Consider the following 21,572-nt stretch of genomic DNA (forward strand, 5'->3'; position numbering starts at 1 on the left):
AAAAACAGTAAAACAAACAGCCAGGACATTGAAACAGCATACTATAAAATATTAAAGTAACACACAAAAAAGACAGGTATGGGTGAATAAGGAAACAAAGAAGGCATGAGATGTATAGAGAACATACAGCAAAACGACAGCTATAAATCCTACCTTAGCAGTGATTACCTAATGTAAATGGATTAATCACTTCAATCAAAAACAGAGATTGGCAAAATAGGTAAAAAAAAAAAAAGACAACAACAACAACAAACCAATTATATGCTGTCTACAGAAGACACACTTGGAACAAAGACAAAAATAGGTTGAAAGTAAAAGGAAAGGAAAATGTGTACCAGGTAAGTTGTAATCAAAAGAGAGCTGGGGTGTCTACACCGATTCAGATGAAATAGACTTCAAGATAAAAACTGTTACCAGATGTAAATAATGACATTTGATAAAAATAAACGTATCAGGCCATCAGGAATCCTCAGCAATGATTAAGTTACTACTTGTCCAACACAGAGTCCCAAAATATATTAAACAAAAAACCTGACAGAATTGAAGGGTGGAATAGACAGTTTAACAGCCATAGTTGGAAATAAAACTATTTCTATTTGAAAATGACTGATCTTGTTTATAGAAAATCCCAAGGAATCCACTAAAAAGATATTAGAGCTAATAGGTGAATTTTGCAAAATATAAGGGCAATATACAAAAATCAATTTTATTTCTATGCGCTAGTAATGAATATTTTGAAAATAAAATTAAGAAAACAATTTCATTCTTAATAGCATAAAAAAGAGTAAAATATTTAGGAGTAAAATTTAACAAAAGAAGTACAAGACTTACATGCTAAAAACTGCCAAATCTCACTGAAAGAAATTAAGGAAGAGCTAAGTAATTGGAAAGACATGCCATGTTCATGGATTGGAAGAAATAAATATTGTTCAAACAGCAGCACTTCCCCAGATGGTCTACAGATACAACCAATCCCATTCAGAATCCCAGCTGCCTTTTTTTTTTTTTTTAATTAATTTACAAGCTGATCCTAAAATTTAAGCAGAAATGCAAAGGACTCACAATAGCCAAATGATCTTTAAAAAGAACAAAGTTGGAGCGCTCACATTTCCCAATTTAAAACTTAGAGTGAAGCACATTGATCAAGACTGGGGCTCTGGTATAAGGGTAGACAATTAGAGCAATGGAATAGAATTGAAAATCCAGAAATAAATCCTCACAATGTACAGTCAACTGATTTTTGGCAAGATTTCCAAGACAGTTCAATGGAGCAAAGAAGAATCTTCTCAAAAAATGGTCCTAGGACAACTGGAAATACATATGCAAGAATGAAATTGGACCCCTCCCCCACACCATACCCCAAAATTAACTCAAGATGGATCCTGGACCTCAAGGTAAGAGATCAAACAGCAAAACTGAATTAGACAATGGTTTTCTGAATATGACACGAAAAACCAAAAACCAAAGTAAAAGGAAAATACAGGTAAATTGGACTTCCTTAAAATTAAAAAAAAAAAAGCTTTTATGCTTCAAAAATCACCAATAAGAAAGTGAAAACACAACCCGCAGAATGGGAGAAAATATTTTCGAATATATACTTCAATATATTTCAAATACATAATATGTATATTTTATCTAGAATATACAAAGTATTCTTACAATTGAACAATGGAAAGACTAAGGATCCAATTAAAAAGGAGCAGAGGGTTTGGGCATTTCTCTAAAGAAGATAAACAAATAGCCAATAAGCCCATGAAAAGCTGGTCAATATCATTGGTCTTTAGTAAAATACAATTCAAACCCACAACGAGATATCACTTCCTACTCACTAGTATAGCTAAAATATAAAAAAGCAGACAATAGCAAGTGTTGGTAAGGATGTCGAGAAACTGGAATCCTTGTACATTGCTTGTAGAATCGTGAAATGGTACAGCCCCTTTGGGAAACAATTTGGCATTTTCTCAAAATGTTAAACATAGAGTTACCATAAGACCCAGCATGCTTACATGTATACCCAGGAGAATGGAAAACTTGTCCACACAAAAACTTCAGGAATATTCTTAGCAGCATTAATCGTAATAGCCAAAAAGTGAAAGCAACCCAGATGTCCATCTATGGATGACAGGATAAACAAAATGTGGTATATCCATATGATGGAATATTATCATAAAAAGGAATAAAGTGTTAATACATGGTGCAACATAGATGAAAATGTCATATGAAAGGAGAGAAGCCAGACACAAAATGTCACATATTGTATGATTCCGTTTATATGAAATATCCATATTGGGCAAATGCATAAAGATGGAAATTAGATTCGTGGTTGGTAGAGGTGGGAAGAGTGGGAGATGGGAAGTGTTGAAAATGTTCTGAATGTGGACCCCGATGCGGGGCTCCATCCCAGATCCCTGAGATCGTGACCTGAGCCGAAACCAAGAGTCGGATGCTTAATTGACAGTGCCACCCAGGTGCCCCTTAAAGGGTACATTTTATGGTATATGAATTATAGCTCAGAATTACTGTCATACAAAATACTAATATGCTTTATAAAATTAAATTCTGTAGGAGAAAAAAATCAAGGTCATTAGGTAAATTTCTATAAGATAAAATAACTGTGATAGGGATTCAGAATTGTCCTCCAATATCCAATTATCTCCTGGTACTCCTATTTGTGGTCATAAAGCCTTTTAACTAGACTGTGTTTCCCAGCTGCCCTTGCAAGTAGGTGTAGCCATTTGGGTGACTTCTGGCCTATAGTCTAAGAATGAATGTTTTGTGAAACTGCTCCATTGTGTCCTTTAAAGAAAGCTGCTGGCTCTCTACTTCATCCTTCCCATTTTAGGCAGGCTGAAACGCCAACATGGGAGTGGTGAGCCATCTTTAAATGGCTGTCAAGAGTAACACCCTAGGGCATGATGGAAAAGAAAATGGAAGGAAGTTGGGTTGCTGGGCCTTCTTGAGGACCTCTTCCATACACTAGCCTTTGTTATTCTGGACACTTTTAAAGCAGTCAAACCGATCTTCTAATTTATATAATAACTCCTTGGGCTGAGGGCATGATAATTTGTTAAAGACTTTTTTTCTTTCCGTGGATCTATGCTCAAATGGTTTCAAATGCACAACTCTGAGAGTACAAGGATAAACAAGGCACAGTCCTTTTCCTCTGAGAGTTTGAAGTATAGTGGAAGAATTTGGGCATGAATAGCTAATGCAAAATGAAACAGCTATGAAAGCAGAGATGCAAATAGAGTTCTGTGGAACTATATAAGAAATTGTGACTCGGGGCACTTGGGTGGCTCAGTCAGTTAAGTGACCGACTCTTGATTTTGGTTCATGATCTTAGTCTTGAGATCCATGGGGGCTCCACGCTTAGCAGGGGGTCTGCTTGAGATTCTCTCTCCCCCTCTGTTGTCTTCCCCGCCCCCCCCCCCCCCGCCCGACCTCCCACCGTGCACATGTGCGCATGCGTGCACTCACTCTCTAAAAAAAAAAAAAAAGACGTTGTGACTGACGGAAGCTGGAGAGAATGAGCCGGCATGAGTTGGAAAATCCATTTGCAAGTGGATGAAGGTAACGCAATTTTTCCTTCCATTTCATATGCTCTCATCTTCTATAATGTGGTTTTGTATCTGGATAATTGGAGCTGTTAATCTTTTCAAAACCTTTTTATTTTGAAAGAATCTTAGAGCTATGGAAGAATTCAAAGTTAGTACAGAGAATTCCTTTTTTTTCCCTCTACACCATTCACCCAGCTTGCCGTAATGTTAACCTTATACATAATCCTAATACTGATACTAATCCTGATACTAAGAAAGTAACTAAGGGTGTGTGTGTGTGTAGAAAACTATATATAATTTATATATATGTATATATATATATAAAATAAAGTATAACACTATTAACTAAACTCCAGACTTTATCAGATTTCCCCCATTTTTCCTGTAATATATGCACTTTTTTTCTTTCCTCAGATCCAATCCAGGACCCAATATCACACTTGGTCTTTAACTTGAAATTCTCCTTAGCCTGATTTACATAACGGGCTATCCACGGAGTCTCTGTCCAGGCCATCTGAAATCAAGAAGCCTGGAACGGGAGCTCTAACATGCTGGTCGAGGCTCAGATCAGTCATTAACAAAGCCCTAGGCCTGTCAAGTGGACGGTTTGGGGATCCAACATGAAAGCACTCTGAAAATCATAAACTGACTCTCCTCCAGCGAGATCATTTATTCATTCCTCTGTCATTCGGAAAACCTTTCCTGAGTGCCAGCCGAATTTTAGACACTGTGCTAGGCACAGCGGCCACAGGACCCATGACTCCCATTCATCTTTTGCCGGAGCTTCTCGTCTCATAAGGCTGATCCTTAAGCATTTATCGAATGCTTCCCATGGGTCCTATGCTACTTATTGTTCACTTTCCGGGAGAGTGCACTGTCTGAATAATCCACTGCAGGCCTGAAAGAGTTAACGTGTTGCAAACACCTCGGGCAGGGCCTGGGGAGTCTCTCCCTCCGTGAAGCCCGAAGATGCATTAGGGCTCAAGTCCGTATTTTCTTTTCCTCTCTGTTTATGTCTCTGTTTTCTGTAAAGTCTCCTAAACTGCGGGAGGATCTACCAAGTTCTCTGACAATGCTATAAATTTCATTAAGAAGATGAAGCCTTATGGGGCAATTAACTCCGAAAGTGGTACAAAGCTACAGCAAGGAGATACTGGCCTGGAGTACTTAGCACTTAGCCCCGAAATGGAGATAAGCCCTATCAAGTCGGGGTTGTGTTTAATGTTCACTGCCGCTTCCATACCACAGCTACAACCTAGCGGTCACCGTGTTAACACTCCCCAATATCTATTACAATTAGTTTTTGATTAAGAGGCCTTACATGGCTTTTGAAGCCTTTTATGTTGTGTCAAATGGCCAGTGATGGAGTGACATGCGCAGACACCTCCCCGTAACAAAGCATCTTGTAAAAGGTTTCAAGTGAACTATTTTATCATCCTAATGGAAACCAGATGACTCTAACTCCCCCCGCCACCCCGTAATTTCAACTATTTACTGAAGAGTCCTTGTTTTGAATTACTTAAAAGATTTATTCTTAAATGCCTACCTCACGCATTAAGAAGCGCTCAGAAAGGAGCCGTTTGGAATTTGGGAAACGCTTTTAAAGGTGACTGGGGCAATTTTCACAGGAAATTTATTGTATTTTATTTTATGTTTTCTCTTGATTTTTAAAGGAGGAAATACCTCTGTCTTTTTCTAGTATTTAATTATTATTTTAATCATTGTGTGGGAGGCCTCTTTCTGTGGAGTTATGCTTTCTCTGCTGGGGTTTTTAGGCAATAGCCTTAGTTTATTTTTTAAGAGAGTGGTCACTGGTATTTTGTCAGGGGAAAAAAAACAACTTCATTTAGTTACGTAAGATTTCATTCTGCACAAGCACAAAATACATGTTATTTTTATAAAGGTATAGCAGATCAAAGAGAGTAGAATTATTTAAAAAATTTTTATGATCTGTAAATATACTTGTAAATTTCATGAAAATAGTATTTAAATAGGACATAACACGTGAATGTGAAACATATCAGCGTTTTTCTTGACTGTCTTTTCAACGGCCTTTTTGACGTTGGCCACATACTTCCCTTTGAACCTCAGTTTTGTCATCTATGATCTGGGGTTGGCCCACATGCGCCCTGAGTTTTCACTCACCTCTAGAAGGCATTGGTTCTGTGATACCCGATGTGCTGGAGACTCTTGGCTCCTGGAGCACAAAGGCCTCATCCCGGGGAGGCAGTGTGTATACTGGGTCCGAGTCCTGTTGACAAGTGTGTACCCTTCCGTGCGGGTACCCAACTCAGCAAGACTCAGATTTTCCCGCGTGTAAAATAAGGACAGTGTTCTCTACTTCAATTACAATTACAATTGTAATTTTAATTTGGTTCAATTAAAAAGTAAAATCAGGTGTGTCGAGTGCTCCATAAATGGTAGCCTTTTGATAATTTCTATTTTCCTTTTTTTCTTTCATATTCTGTCTTGTTGAACAGTATCTAGAACAGTTTCAATGAGCGAAATTACCATAATGTTTGTTACGTACGTCATTCTATTATAAGCTTTTAGTGAGCACTTGTTACGTGCTGGGCGTCCTACTAAGCCTGAGAATCCTGAGATTAGAGGCAGAATCCTTGCTCATGTGCAGATTGGGCCACAGACAGTCGATAGATAATTTTATTTATTTATTTATTTATTTATTTAAAGATTTATTTATTTAAAGATTTATTTATTTATTTCAGAGAGCGCGCAAACGTGCAAGTATGTGTAAGTGGAGAGGGGCAGAGAAAGAGAGAGAATCTCAAGCAGACTCTCTGCTGAGTGTGGAACCCAACACTGGGCTCAAGTCCCGGGGCCCTGAGATCATGACCTGAGCTGAAACCAAGAGGCTCAACCCACTGAGCCAGCCAGGTGCCCCAATAGAGAATTTTCATAGAGTCAGAGATGCGTGGAGGAGAATCAACCATCCGGTCCAGATTCCAGTTGGGGCTTTATCATTCATAGGGTGACTCCTTTTCTACATGGTCCCATAGTCATCCCAGGTAGTCTTCTCAACCACCTGCTGAGCGGAGCAGGCCAGGCATCATCAGCTCCATTTTACAGATGAGGACGCTGAAGAACTGAATTTTTGGATCTTTGATTACAGTGATTAATAAGATTCATCAGATCTTTCAAAATAACTTTTGTTACCATCAGTGTCATTGCAGTGAACACATGCAAAGATTTAGACCAAGAAAGAAAGCTGTAACAGGTTCATTTATGAATATTTTACTTATCAGAGTCTTTTTGTAAGTGTTATTGGTCTGGGGTCCATTCATTCTGTTCATCTATACATTCATTCTACACGAATGTGCTGCTTTCCAAGCACAGGGAGAGGTGGTGGAAGTTCCAAGATTGGAAGAGTTCTCAGAAGAGTCCTCGAAGAGTTCATAGCCCAGTGGGGATGTATGTCCATCCATGGTACCCGTGACTGTAGATATGGGTGCAGAGGTGGGTGCTAAGACAGAGCTTGACAGGGAACATGGTGGAGAGGCACCCTGGACAGAGGAGAGGGCTTCGGTGAGGTTTCCGGGCAGAGAAGACACCTGAACTTAGCTGAATTTTATGGGACAAATAAGGAATTGCCTGTGTCAAAAGTGAGGGCGATGTGGATGTGGCTTTAGGCTAAGAGAGGGTAGGAGAGATGAAAAACCATGGTTTACAGGGTCAACTGTCAATGGTGAGGAGAAACCACGGGGGGCACGGGGCTGTGGTGAAGGAGGGAGGGACCAGACCCTGACGCCATTAGACCGACACCTGTCTTTCCACAACATCTTCAGGAACAAAATCCCACACAGCCTCTGTCGTTTATATGAAAGTCTCACATTTAACTAGTAAACATGCCCTGTACCTTATTTTCTTTTCACTTCCTCTCAAACCTGTCTCGTTTGCTGCTTTTGGCAAGTCTGGTTTTATAGTCAACCTTAGCAGTTGGTTAGAGGCTGTTATTAGTATAACCAACCTTAAATAATTTGATTTTCAGGTTGGGTACGTCACAATATCTCCTGTGGGCTTGGTAGCCAAACTACGCATTTATTTAAAAATTGGTTTCCTCACATTATATTTGAAAGTAGTGCTACTCACTCAGCTGTAAACCATTAGGCCACGTATATAAAAGTATCTCATTTGACTTGTATTCACAGAGTTCTGAGGATAAGGTTTAGGCCCTTACAGATATTCCAGTTTTCTATTAAGTCTATTGTCTTATTTTATTAGTTTTCTTTAAAAAATATTTTTATAGAGAACAATGTGTTTGAAGGAGAAAAGAGACTGCAAGAAATTTTAAAGCTACATCCATACCCTCTTCCTCCTCCGTAAATTTTCAGGGACTTTTGTTTATTTATTTGTTTATTTTACATTTAGACAAGGGATTTAAACTGGGCTGGTATGGTCTGCAGTAAATGGGTAATGTTTGGCCCAAGGAGGGTATCAATGAGTTGTCAACATTTAAAAGTCCAGAAATCTAGAAATTTCACATGAAATCTGGCTTCCTTAAAAATTTTTTAAAATGTGTGGTTCCTGGGTGGCTCAGTTGGTTAAGCATCCGACTTTTGGCTTTGGCTCAGGTTGGGATCTCACGGTCATGAGATCGAACCCCGCGTCGGGCTCCGTGCTCAGCACGGAGTCTGCTTAAGACCCCTCCCTCTCCCTCTCCCTCTGTGCCTCCCCACTGCTCTCTCCCTCTCTAATAAATAAATCAATCTTTTATAATGTGATGTCACGGACTTACAGGATAGCACGCTGTGGGGCTCAGGCACATTCACTCCCATGGTCCTGGGGGCTCATCTCACTCACCAAGGCTCACTGTCTTGTCCCCCTGACCAGCCCCCCCAGGCCTTTGCCTTCATAACTACAACTCTGGCTTGGCATTTCCCAATAAAACATGAAAGTGAAACTTATGTCCACACCAAAACCTACACATGAATGTCCATAGCAGCGAGAAAAAGATCAGGGGTGGTTGGAGGGAGGGACGAACAGACAGAGCAGGAGGATTTGTAGGGCAGTGAAAATACTCTATATGATACTATAAAGATGGATACATGTCATCCCATATTTCTCCAAACCCACAGAATGTGCAAGACCAAGAGTGAACCCAAATGTAAAAACCATAGACTCTGGGTGAGAAGTATGTGTCAATGTGGGTTTGTCAAGCGTAACAGACGTACCACTCCGGTGGGGGATACAAGCCGAGACGTATGGAAGTCTCTATGCTTTCCTCTCATTTTTTCTGTGAACCTTAAAAAGAAGTCTTAAAAAGCCCCCCCCCCCCCACCAAATAGGGGGAAATGCCAATCAGCACATGCAAAATTTAACCCCCCTAGTTCAGAAGTTTTAATAGAACACACAGGCATAAAACGGAGAGAGCTAATACTTTTAGAGAGACCTTACAGGTTAGTGAGAAAATAGATTTCTTGATCAATTTCATAGACTGCCGCAGGAGAACAACGCAACAGTCAGTGATGGGCTGAGTATAACTTCTCAAATAAAATTTTCACCCAGAAGTTTTCTTCATGATCTTGTGTCTTATCGTGACCATCTCAAAACTGCTTTTGGGGTGTGAATCCGAGAAATGGAAACACGGAATAGTAAGTTTTCACTCTCTAGCTGCCAGAAATCCCCACTGGGTTTTTTCTTATTTTGGGGGGGGGGAAGGTTCCTTGGCACCTACTTTCCTGAGCTTGGTTGGAAGTGCTAAGTTTTTCCTGGTGTTAATTATTAATGTGACCTGTTTATGTTCCAGTTATCCAGCTAACCATTAATATCTGTTTACTCATTGATGACCTTTGCAATTTCGTACTTCTCCCTTGGCTGTAAATGTCAACCCCCCCCCATTTTTTTTCATATGTGCCATGTTCTCTTCCTATCTACTGGCTCTCTCCAGCAACTCCTTCACAAAGTAAAATAGTATGGGGCAACACAAATGTGATATTCACATCTATGAAAGACAAGTGCTTTTGTGTTAAGAGGGCTAAGACACAGAACGTTCCTTTTTGGAATGAGCAAGAAATACCCACAAATGGCAGGTGCAAAGACTCCTGGCCCTGGGGGATGGAGGGGTGGTGGTGGAGGGGGGTGGGGGGGGTGGGGACAGAAATTGACAAGAAGAAAAGTTCTTTTGCTTTAGTGGAGAGAAAACCAAGGAGGGGACTCTGAACCAGTCCTGGGGAACGGAGCCCGATTTTCTTTTTTTCCAAATGTCAGTATAAGCACTTGCACATTCAAGCAAGCCTGCAGGATTTATCTCTAGTTCCCCAATCAGTCTACATTAACCCCAACACTAGCAAGACATTACCATTCCGCTCCCTTGTAATGGCTAAAGCCGAGATTAAGCAATGCAGCTGGATTAGGGCTGCAACTGGTGACCTTAATTTTACCCATCATTGGAGCCTGTGTATATTTGACTCGTCTTAATTGCATTTACCTAATTTAAACAGACAATAGCAGCGCACGAAAATTTTTTTAGCCCCAAATAATCAGAAAAGGAAGAGGAGCTATTTTTTAGAAACGAAGCACAGAGCACTCTAGGTCTGGCCGCTGCTGGGGTAACAAAAGCAACGGTTTTTCTTTGCTTTGCTCCATTAACATACCAGCACAGGGAAGGACCCATTGAAATATTATTATCTTTGCATAACAATACAATTTTAAAGTCTCACGGCACTTCTTTATTGAAATGTTTTAAAATATTAATATCATCCCGGCCATAAATAACCATTATGGCATTCATAGAGATTAAAGTTTTGAGATATGCCCTGGGTGTACATTCACATTTTCTCGTTCATTGAGTTCTAACTTCAGTAAAATTAGTTTTTTTAGATACAGCCCTGAACACTTGCTGTGACTGTCACTTCGTGTTGAATTTATCATATAGAATTTAAGGCGGAAGACTGGGGAGCAGTCTGTCACAAACGATTGTATTCGTAATCTTCGAGGGTCGGGATGGGGGCTGGGGAGAAGATAAGCATTCTAGAACACTGCTGCTCTTCATCGCCGAGACCATTCATTCGGCTCCAGCCGCGGGGGTGGTGAGGGGATTTGCGTAGACTGTATCATGCGTTTTCTTCAAGTCTGCCTCTGTGTTGGGCGGCTACCCCGTACTTTATGCACAGAAATGCCTCTCAGGTTTTCTTGGCTAAATGATCACTCAGCTTGTCTTTCCCAGTGAGTTCGGTAATAAATAGATATATGGGCTGGACGTGGGGTGTTCTGACTTAGTTAGATCCTCTCGTGTCCTAGAATAGACACGTGGACTCAATCATTGCGCCAGCTACAAAACACAGACTTCCAAGGAAACACAGGGACCAGGGTTTTATGCTAAGTTTACAATGACAGGAGCTGAAAAGCAATTCAAAGTTAAGGTTAGTGTTGCAACTTCATGTCAGTCCCATGCATCTAGGGGGAAAAAACGGTCCAAAAGCACATGATTTTCCTCGAAGACTGAGTGGCTATTAGGGGAATTTGAAATTATAGGTAAGTAGAACAGTCGAGTTCATCCTCGAACTCGTTGAACGTGTAGGTTTTGCTCTGGGAACAAAGCAGAGTATTTTCCCAAGACTGTGATTCAGTGGTGTATATTTTCCCTCTGATGTGCAAAGCAGGATTTCTTCACAACCTCTGGATTCTGGAAGTCGACTACCCTTATTAGCTTACAGATCTCTATCTGGGTATCAAAAATCAGAGGCTTTGAATTTTGCCAATCAGAATCCCACATTTACATTTCCTGTCCATGTCACATGGTCAACAAGCTTAATTGACACGTGGAAAATTTCCTTTGCACATCTTATTCAAGGCAACGCTGGAAATTTAGGTTTCTGGAATGTGCCGGCAGCTCTGAGCTGTATTGGCTTCTCCACTGTTGGCTTGGTCCGTGGCCCAGTATGATGCAAGCTGTGCAGAGCTCAGAACTCAAATTAACTGCTGGGGCAGTATTGGGAGTGTGCTTGGGCCCAGGAGCTTTTCAGACGGGTGGAAGTGGGGGTGGAGGGGGCTCCCAGCTCACTTCCCACTGTGAGGCAGAGGTTACCATTGTTTGGAAAGACTCGGGCCATTACCTTCTGCAGGAAACCTGTCCTCAGTCCCACCCTGCAGTCTCCATGGGGATCCTGGGATTATCCCATTCATAGCACTTACCACATTGCATCGAAAGATCCCCTCCTCTATCTCTTCTCCAACTAGACCTCGGCACCCAGCACAGAGTCTGACACACCGAGATGCTTTCTAGAAGCAGCAGGGGCATCTAGGTAGGCTGTCGGGCTAAGCCGGACTAGCCACTGGAATGGTAATAATAATTAATAATAATAATAATCTTCTCATTATTGCACAGCTACTCAATGGCTATAACTGCTGAGCTGACGGATTTTCTCTGTCTCGAGTTTACAGACGAGAGACTTGGCAGGGTCGAGTACGGTACCCGGGCTAAGTCAGGAAGCAGGACAGCTGAAGGGGAAGAGCTGGAATCCTGATGCCTCCTACTTGATTCTATCTTCCAACTGCACGCACCTCTGCTTGAGCTGAATAAAGACACTATTTCCATCATCAGAGTTTAGTCTGGTAGGAGTCACAGCGCCCGTGATATCCAGAAAGAGGATTCTTGTTCAAAAAGAAGGAGGTCCAGGCCTTGCCTCTGTCCCCCTTCTACTGGCACTCAGATTACCTTTTTTTCTATTAGTTTTTAGTCTCCGCAGCATTTCCTTCTTAACATTTTACAATACATTGGTGGCGCCTCTCTCTCTCTCTCTCTCTATCTATCTATCTATATTGGTGACCTCTTTAAATATTCCTACCTGAATTAGACTCCTGGCTTTACCACGTCTATCTGTGCTATCTTGGGCAAGTTGCTTGCCCTCTTTGGGCCTCCCTTTCCTTATCTGTGATCCGTGTGCATGGGGCTGTCTTGGGAAGCAACTGTTCTATTACTTGTAAAGATCCAAAAACAGTCTGAGAGGGGGAGCAGACACGAGAGACCATGATTTATCGTTTCCCTCTATCCCTGTCTCCTCTGGGTGACGCTATCCCGGCCTGCACAAGCCTTCATTACTTCCGTGGCTCTGCTTCCCATGAGTGCTTTGCGGGTGCAGGGAACAGCTGGTGAATGTTTGCTGAGCCCGGATGCCTGCGCCTGGTCCTAGCATCTAGTTGCAGCCATCTCCTGGTGGTCTAGCCGCTTCCCCAGGGGGTGGCTACAGATGGGGGCCAAGGTCCTGCTAGGAGCTTGGTCTTCTGGTCTTCGCCCCCCTTCCTGGCTATCAACATCTCTCTCCCCTTCCCTTCTTCCCTCTCTCTCTGCTCTCAAAGTTCCCAAGCTTCTCCCCTCTCCCTCCCGGTGGGCATGGTCTCCTCCCAGCGCATGGGGGCTTTGGGGAAACAAAAGCCAGGTGTCTTGGCTTTGGCCTCTCAACACGAACGTCCGCCTGGGGCAGGAGCACAGAAAGGCCTGGCTTCCTTTGTAGAGCAGAGAGCAGGCAAACGCCGAGATAAAAACACAAATTAATATATCAGTAAATTATCCTGCCACGCTGACATACTCTCTAATCAGGACAGGGAAAACATGGGGAGGATGCCAGCAAAGAATCTGGAGGAGGAGGGAGGAGCCAGCGAGACAAGGGCTGGAGGAGGAGCAGACCTTTGGGAGGCTTCAAAGTCTGAGCGCTTCCCCCGAGATTTCACCGAGTTTGTGGGGAGCCACAGCCCGCTGCCCGCGGAGGGACGGGCAGAGAGGCAAGACAGAAGGAAATGAAGAATAAAAGGAACCTAAGAAGAAAAAGGGCAGAACAGGCAGGTAATGACAAATAATCGAGAGGTGCGCATGACTGAGAGCTTACCGTGTGCCAGGCACAGCTGGCGCTCACCCTGGATGCCGTCTGACTGTGCTGCCAGCGTCCCGGCACCTTCCGTACCGCGCATGCTCGCTGTTATCCCCATTTGAAAGATGAGAACACTGAGGGGGACATGAATAAAGCTGAGCGGACATGGCCAATTTCCCACCTCTAGTGATGGGGCTGGGTTTTCAGCCAGAGAACCTGCAGCTGCACTTATCCACTTTGCTCTCAGGCTCCCCACTAACAAATCCTTGTTTTGATCAAACAGTGGTGCCAGAAATTAATTTCATCGGCGGATACCTGTGAGGCCAAGAAGACATGAAGAATAGAAAAGAAAGGGGCGCCTCGGTGGCTCCGTCGGTTAAGCGCCTGCCTTCAGTTCAGGTCAGGATCCCGGAGTCCCATGTTGGGCTTCTTGCTCAGCAGGGAGCCTGCTTCTCCCCCTGCACCTCACCCCAATCATGTTCTCTCCTCTCTCGAATAAACAAATAAAATCTTAAAAAAAAAAAAAAAAAGAATTGAAAAGAAAATGAGGCTTTACTCCCAGGACTTCAATATGAACACACGTTCCAAAGTGAAGAGTAAAGCGATCCCATCCTATTCCAACCAATGAAGAGTTTCCGTAAACATGGCCTCGTTGGCTCTACCCAACGCTGTCAGATAGACCAAACCCAAGTATCATTGCCATTTTACAGATTTGGAAACTGAGGGTGAGGGAAATTGAATAAGAGGCAGAGTTCAAGACGGAACACAAATCTATTGGCTTGAAATTCAATGCCGACGGGATGGTGCGTGTTATCTGTCAAGGTGTCCCCCAGCCCCACACTCGGGAGCTGGCCCAAGGAGGGGAGGAATGGAATCTTCCTTGACCCCATGCAGACTGCTGGGCTCACTCAGGGGCAACACACGCTCAAGATCAGATGGTGGGGACTGTACAGATGGGGAGGGAATGGAGATTTTTAGGAGGGTGTCAGTTTCAAGCTTTAGATTCAGTAGAAAGGGAGAGAGTGGGGATTCGAGATACAAAGTGAATGTGGCGGAGGAGAGCAAGAGCAGCCAAAAGGCGCAAAATCATGAGACGAAAAGGAAATGCAGGTGGGACCGAAGAATGGCTTCCGACTGTAGAATGCTGGACATGCAGTTTGGAGAAGAAAAAGATGAGAAAACAAAGTAGGCGGCGCAGAGGGAAGGAAGTGGAGAAGAAAGTGAACATGTGGACAGTTTGGAAGTTGTCCTCAGGAGCTAGAAACGTTGCCTGGAATTTGGACAAAACGGATGGCTGTGTTAAGGGAATATCAAGTGTGGGGGCAGGAGAGGAAACACCTGTGTAAAGAATGGTGTGGGAGAATCAGGGCCACACCTAGACCAGAAGATTCGGGCAGACCGGTGGACATCATTATGATGAGAACAGAAAATAGCATCGCTAAGTTTTGGCCAAAATAAAAGAAAAAAAGGCGGGCAATGGGAAAAGGAAGGACAAAACAAAACAAAGCCAATGTTCTTTTCAGAAGTTGCTAGAATCATAACAGAAATGTTTCAGCCTTAACTATTAGACCAACATTTCCTGAACGTGGCTGTAACAGCTCCTCCTCTTTTTTTTTATTTTTTTATTTGTAAAGACCTTCTTTCATATCTTGTGGGGCCATTCTTTTATTGGTATAACAGTATTAAGGTAAGCCTCTTTTGCCCATAAATTCACCCTCCCGAATTATAGTAGGTTTTGAGTTTTCAATCGTGGCTAATAATTCTTCCCTTTTTTGCTGCTTTCACGGTGTCCGCCTACGTATGACATCTGGTAAGGTATGGGCTGGAAATCCAGGCTTGTCAGCATTTTCCCTGTGTACCTATCGCAGGAGGGTGGGTGTTGGCTTCAGGGACGCTCTGGGAGTGTCTGCATCCGCCCCGGGCCCTGATGCTCTCCTGGCGATTTTGCTGGCCCTCGGGATTTTTCCTGCTTACTTCCTTGGTTCTTAGCTTCCATTCAGAAAGCAGAATTTTCCAGCTAATTGACCTCTAAATAGTTGAAGCATGATTGTGTTATTGCTACTAATATTGGCATTGCATAAAAGCAACAAAATCAGCCTGCAGATTATACACTGCCGAAGCCCTTTAAACAAACAGTTAATCCAGAGATTAGACTGCATATTTCGAGGACGTTTTCAAATTTTTTATCATGCACACACGCTCATCTGATGCTTGTAACAGTGGCGAGCATATTGTTTGTCAAATGATAGTGTGCCATAGTGTGAGAAATACAAGCCAACCTACCGGTGAAGTTAAGAAGCCAGGAATTCGGCCATGATCAAACACATTCCTCTTCTTCCTACAACTCCGCCAGGCTAGAGTGTAAACTCACCGGGGGAATTTATGCTGTTTTCCACAAGGGGAGTCGATGGAGGCATTGCATCTTTTTTGAACAAACTACAGACCCAGAATTTACACAATGTAGACATTAAGGTTGACCTCTTGCTGTGAGATGGGCTTTGCCAACGAATCCATCCCTATCACTAGCCCCAAAGGTTACTCCCAAGATACTTCTTTGGGTGAAACTAAGAGAGGGCATTTGAATCCAAACAGTTGCATGGAAGGAAAAGAAAAGTTAACACTAAAATGGCTTCCAGGTGAAGGGAAAGAATGGTGTCGCTTTCTGCTACATTTAGAGTAATTTGTTTCACACCAGGCATTACTTTTATCCCCCCCCAACCAATATTTTATCATGAAAGTTTTCTCTTGAAGAATAAAATTTACTATGGAAGGTTTTAACCAAGGAAGTTGAAAGAAGGAAACAGTGAACGTCCAGACACCCACCATCAAGATTTCACAATGAGTATTTTACTCTGGTTGCTTTATCCCATATCTTATCATCTGTCCATTCTTCTACCCGATCATGGTGTCCTGTTGATGTTTTCATGTTGATTTTGGATACATTTCAAAACAGGTTTCAGGCATTGATACCCTTCCCCCACCAACCAGGTCAGCATGCAGATCATTAAGTAGAGTTTAATATTTGTTGACAGGATTTTGTTTTTGAGACAGATCCAGTGTCATGGACAAATCATAAGTTCATCTTTACATTTATTTTGGCAAATGGACACAACTCGATAACCCAGATGACTGCCAAAATCTGGAACATTTCCATCATTCCAGAGAGTTCCCTCATGCCCAACCCAGCCAATCCCTGCCCCATCCTCCCATAGACAACTGGCATTCTCATGGTTTTTTTTTTTTCACCATAGATTAGTTTTGCCTGTTTTAGATTTTGATATACGTGCCATCATACCATAAGAACACTTTAAGTAAGGCTTTTTCACTTAGCATAAATATTTGGAGATTAATCCATGTCGTTGGGTGTCTGGGTGGTATATTCCTTTTTACTGCTGAGTACTATTCCATTGTATGAATATTAGCACTGGGTGCTATTTTAAGAAGGATAAAATACATAGTACCAGAGAAAGTCCAGGGAAAAGTTTCTAAGATAATGAGAGGTTGAGGGAGGGAAGGGGATTTGAGATATTTACAGTAAAATAAAGGAGCACATTTAAAAAAAGGACATGACAACTCCCTTCAAATATCTAACATAGGGGTCAGCAAATGTTTTTGGTTAAGGCCAGACAGTCAATATTTCATGCTTTGTTGGGCCATATGGTTTTTGTTACAACTACTTAATTCTGACCTGGCAGTAGAAAGCAGCCCCAGACCATGTGTAAATGAAGAAGTGTGGTTGTGTTCCAATAAAACTTTATTTGTGGACACTGAGATTTGAATTTCAAATATTTTCATGAAGTATTATTCTTTTTTCAATTTTTTCCAACCATATGAGTAGTTGAAATCCATTCTTAGCTCACGGCCCATACAAAAACAGGCCACAGTTTGCCAACCCCCGATAGAAAGGACGGTCAGACCAAAGAAGGAATAATTAGGACTCTGTTTAAGGCTAGTGGGCAATATGAAGACTGAAAGAGGCAGATTTGGCTCAGAGAACTAAAGATCTTTCTATTAAGTCGTGTTGAAATGTACCCTATGTCCTCACCCTGTCTCTCTCCCCTGTCCCCACTGGTGCCATAGAGCTAAAGGGACAGGCTCCAGACCCAGTCTCTTCATTCAATTCCCCAGCTCCTCTCTGTCCAGCTGTGTGACCCGGTGCAAGTTATTTAACCTCTTCCTGTTTCCTTTGATCCATATATAATGGTAGAGGCATTGTAAAGACTCAGTAAGTTAGTAATTACAAGTCCGAAGAACAGCACGATTTACAATCAGTACTCCGTATACATAGTACAGCTTCTGGCATGTGGAGTGTGAGAAGTAAGTGTCATTATCATAATAATTATCATCCTTATATTGTTCTGTTATTACCCCCGAGAGGCTGGATAGACACATATGAGAATTTTGTTGAAGGAATTCCTACTGTTCATGGTAGGTTGAACTAATAGATGCTTAGATGCTTTCCAGTTCCAATAATCAAGTGTTCTCTTCAATTTAGTGCCTGAGGCCTCAACCCTGAGACTCAACTGCTGTTGAAATCCAAGAAGACACAGCACAGTGTTTTAATCATTCACGTTAGCTAGCCTGCACAATAAGGCAAAAGAATATTTCGTTTCTACTTGATCTTTCCCAGTCTTGGATCTTGCACTTACCTCGCAGGGCACCATATTAACTATAAAGACTTCGGTAGGTGTTGACTGGTAGTAATGGTACTTCAATTTTTTTCCACATGAGAAAGTGAGAGGAGGGGTCTTTGCTTTGTGATGGGAGGTGAGTTACACCAAAAGCATTAAACAAGGACAAGATTCTTCCCATGAGCTGTACTCACCTACTTGGCGATGCTGAGTACCCGGACAGCCGTGGGAGTATTGTGAGACTAGGTCTGGGTGTTGAGGGATGTCATGTGACTGTGCCCCAAGCCGCCATGATCGCTGCTGCCTGTCAGGAGGAGAGTGATAAAGGTAGAGTTGGCTATGGCGGACCTCCATTGGCCCCTCCTCACCTCCCAGTTACAACTCTTGTCCTATATCATTGTCTTTGTTTACTTGCTCTCTGACATTTGTGTTCCCAAGCCTGTTTATCTTTATTGCTGTCTGTCTCCTTTGCCTTGTTTTCCTCTGTTACTGGCTGGAATGACGCTCCCCACGTCTAGGGGCGGTAAACACAATATGCAGTCACAAAAGAGAAACAGAAGAGACCTGGGGGACCGTTTATGGCAACGTATTCACTTTCTAGATGAGAAAACCAAGGCTCCGATAAGATAGGACCTCATGCGATCCTCATGGTTTCCAGTCCAGTGCTCTTCTCATTGCGCCACATTAATCTTTGTCTAGAAGCAAGATCTAGTATGGCGCAGTGTTTGGGAGGCATGCGCCCTACATTCTTGCCTGAAATGCAGACTTTTGACACTATTTCCACAGAAGGATATGTTATAACTGGAATTATGGTCTCTATTATATTGAACATTTACAGATGACATTAAGAAATATTACATATTAAAGCCTAATCCATTTTTTGGAATTCTGTTTGGGATGTCCTTTTTGGAATCTCAAAACATGACATCAGTTTCAACCTCTCCACAACTCCAAAAGCTTAGAGGGAAAGATGGGAGGTGCTGACCACAGCAATCCCCAAGTAGTTAAGGTGGAAGGGAGAATGCAAAGCTTTCTGGTGACTGAGGCTCCTAGCCATTCGACAACCACAGGAATGGGGCTATCCTCCTTACCTCTCTTACTTCCATATCACTCAATAAACATTGCCAGTCATCTCATATGTTTTTTGACGCATGAAAGAATTCGAATCGACACTTAACCATTTTCCACCTTAATCACTTACACGGTTTATAGCACAGGAAACACCAAGTTTGCACAAAAACAATATCATAAGAGTTACTGATTTTAGGAGTAAAGATTATCGCCTCCCTCCTAACTGACTTTCTGAACTTTTTGGATTTGGCAACTATGGCTTTGAATGCAAATGCATTCTGCTTTTTGTCGTATAATGAAAAACGACACACTGATATGAACTATGTGGCTGATTGACCCAAATTCCTTTTTAAAAACATGGTATAGGGGCACCTGGTTCGCTCAGTCAGTGGAGGGGCTGCCTCTTGGTTTCCGCTCAAGTCATGATCTCACGGAGGGTGAGATCCAGCCGGCCTCAAGCTCTGCACTCAGCGGGGAGTCTGCTTGGATTCTTGCCCTCTGCCCCCCTTCCTAAGATAAATAAATAGATCTCTAAAAAAACATAGTATATCCCTGGAATGAGAAAGCCATCTCACCCCCTTGTATGAGATACCTATGTTAATGCCTTATTCACTTAAAGAAAAGGTTCTTTTTTAGGGAGAATACAGAATTGTGCTGTCAAACAAGCCGAAGGGACAGAATTTGTTGATCACAGTGGAGGCTTCAAGAGCGCACATCTCCATTAGAGGTGTTCCGTGCAGGGTCACAGAAGGGTCTGCGAAAGATAGCCAATGAGACGTCTGATTTTTCTTTCCAAGTCTTGTCTGTTTCCTTCACTCTCTTCAAAACAGCCTTAAGTAGACATATGTCACTCGAGGTCAAAGTAAAAAATAAAAAATAAATAATAAATAAAAGTAAAAAGAAGAAAAAGGGAAAGACCTAGCATAATGAAAGTTTTCCTTTATTATCCGATGCTCGTGCATTTTAAGTACTCACCCAGATGGGCCGTACAGAACAATATTCCACGCTGTCAAGACTTCTGATTCCGACGGCAAAAGCCACTGAATGAAATAACCGAATTCCCGCCATGGAGGAAAAAATGACTTTAAAGTTGTAGCCGAAGTATTTGTTTAGCGTGGGGAGAATCAAGAGTTTCTGGTATTTACAGCGGAAAACACAACCACCAGCGGCCTATCTTTCGGAACAAGAATGCATGGTTAAATTGGCCCCGCTTGTCCTTAGCAACCTGAACTCAGAGGCCACATTTTTTCCTCTCTAAGAAGCAAGTTGGAACTTGAAAAGTATGTAGCATGTCGCGAAAAGGGAGCAGTGAACTTTGCTCAGGTCTGCAGCCAGCGTTGAAATCTGAACCTTCAGAGGTTTTGGGACTGGTGCGTTCCCTGCCCCCTTCCTTTGAAATCCCTGTCTACCCAGTGCTTTTGCAAAATACCTCCGTCTGGGGCCGGAGGAGTCCCTGCCCCTACAAGAAAACCTGCTCTGTCTACGTATTTTTGATGTCATTTACAAGGAAGTCCTCCCAACAACATCCAAACATGAAATCCAACTTTGTAATGAATGATCACATTTTACCTGCTTTTTATATCGCTTGAGGGCCATGGAGAAAGATTTCTTTTTTTTTTTTTTTTGCCTTTAGTTTGCAAGTAGCTTTCAAAATTTTTAAGATTCCCGGTGGCGAGATTATCACCGGTTGGAAAGATTTCCCTTCTATGACTAAGGGGAGAAAAAAAGATCTTGAAAAGCCACTGAATTCAGGCTGTTTGCAGTATGAATCTTTTCACAACGGCAAGTTACTTGGTAACTTGAGCTGTGTTCGTTCCTGAAATTCTTTCACATAATTGAAGATTAATTTGATTCCCTAGATTGTTGAGGGTTGTTGACAGTGGGGGGCTGGGGTGGGTGGAAATAGATTATTCAAATCACAAAGAAGTAGGTGTGCCCTAAGTGACTGTTCCATTACTGCTCAGAAGTGTTTGCCTTCCTCAGTATTCAATTCAGACTCCCGTGCTGTACGATCATGCCGCCGGGAGAAAGGAGAGGGCCCTGCCGATGTGCGGAGAGCAGGTGAACCTCAGAGAAACTGAAATATTTTGTCGAGAGAGTTTTATGCATTAATGGCCCCTCCAGAATCCATTACCGCCGAAACAAGCCAACTCAAGGGCTCTGGCTTTCTCAAGTGTCTAATGTAAACAATATGAAAGTCAATAGTGGGGGACATTCCAAGATAGTATGAACACGATTGATTTATTGATGGTTGCACAATGGGAGGTTATCTTTTGTTAATTGACTCGGTAAATAAACTCCTAGGCCGCAGGGAATGGGGGAAAGTAGCTGGTGGAGGGGGAAAGGTGAGCACCTGGGTTGCAATTTTTTTCAACTCCCAGCCTGTCTTGGTAAATTCCAAATACCACTCCCGCTGCCAACCTCAAACACAGGTTAGCAGAGTTAATTCTGCCCAGAATTCAGTCTCCATCCCCCTCCTGAGGGGAAGA

The 21,572-nt window shown here is 42.5% G+C and overlaps 1 protein-coding gene and 1 long non-coding RNA gene across 2 annotated transcripts in view; one reads left to right on the forward strand and one right to left on the reverse strand.

Moving 5' to 3' along the window:
• LOC130541982 (uncharacterized) overlaps positions 1-20,633 on the reverse strand; it is a 40,044-nt gene extending 19,411 nt beyond the window's left edge. Inside the window, exons 1-2 of the long non-coding RNA XR_008956162.1 lie at positions 20,059-20,633; positions 18,207-18,316 (exon numbers count right to left, since the gene is read on the reverse strand). This is a non-coding gene — a long non-coding RNA (uncharacterized LOC130541982). The remainder of the gene's footprint in view (positions 1-18,206; positions 18,317-20,058) is intronic.
• The window catches only part of LOC113263654 (uncharacterized), a 177,987-nt gene that overhangs the window by 120,725 nt on the left and 35,690 nt on the right, over positions 1-21,572 (forward strand). The window lies entirely within an intron of this gene.

The sequence above is a fragment of the Ursus arctos genome, unplaced genomic scaffold (genome assembly GCF_023065955.2).
Source record: "Ursus arctos isolate Adak ecotype North America unplaced genomic scaffold, UrsArc2.0 scaffold_28, whole genome shotgun sequence".
NCBI classification, from domain to species: domain Eukaryota; kingdom Metazoa; phylum Chordata; class Mammalia; order Carnivora; family Ursidae; genus Ursus; species Ursus arctos.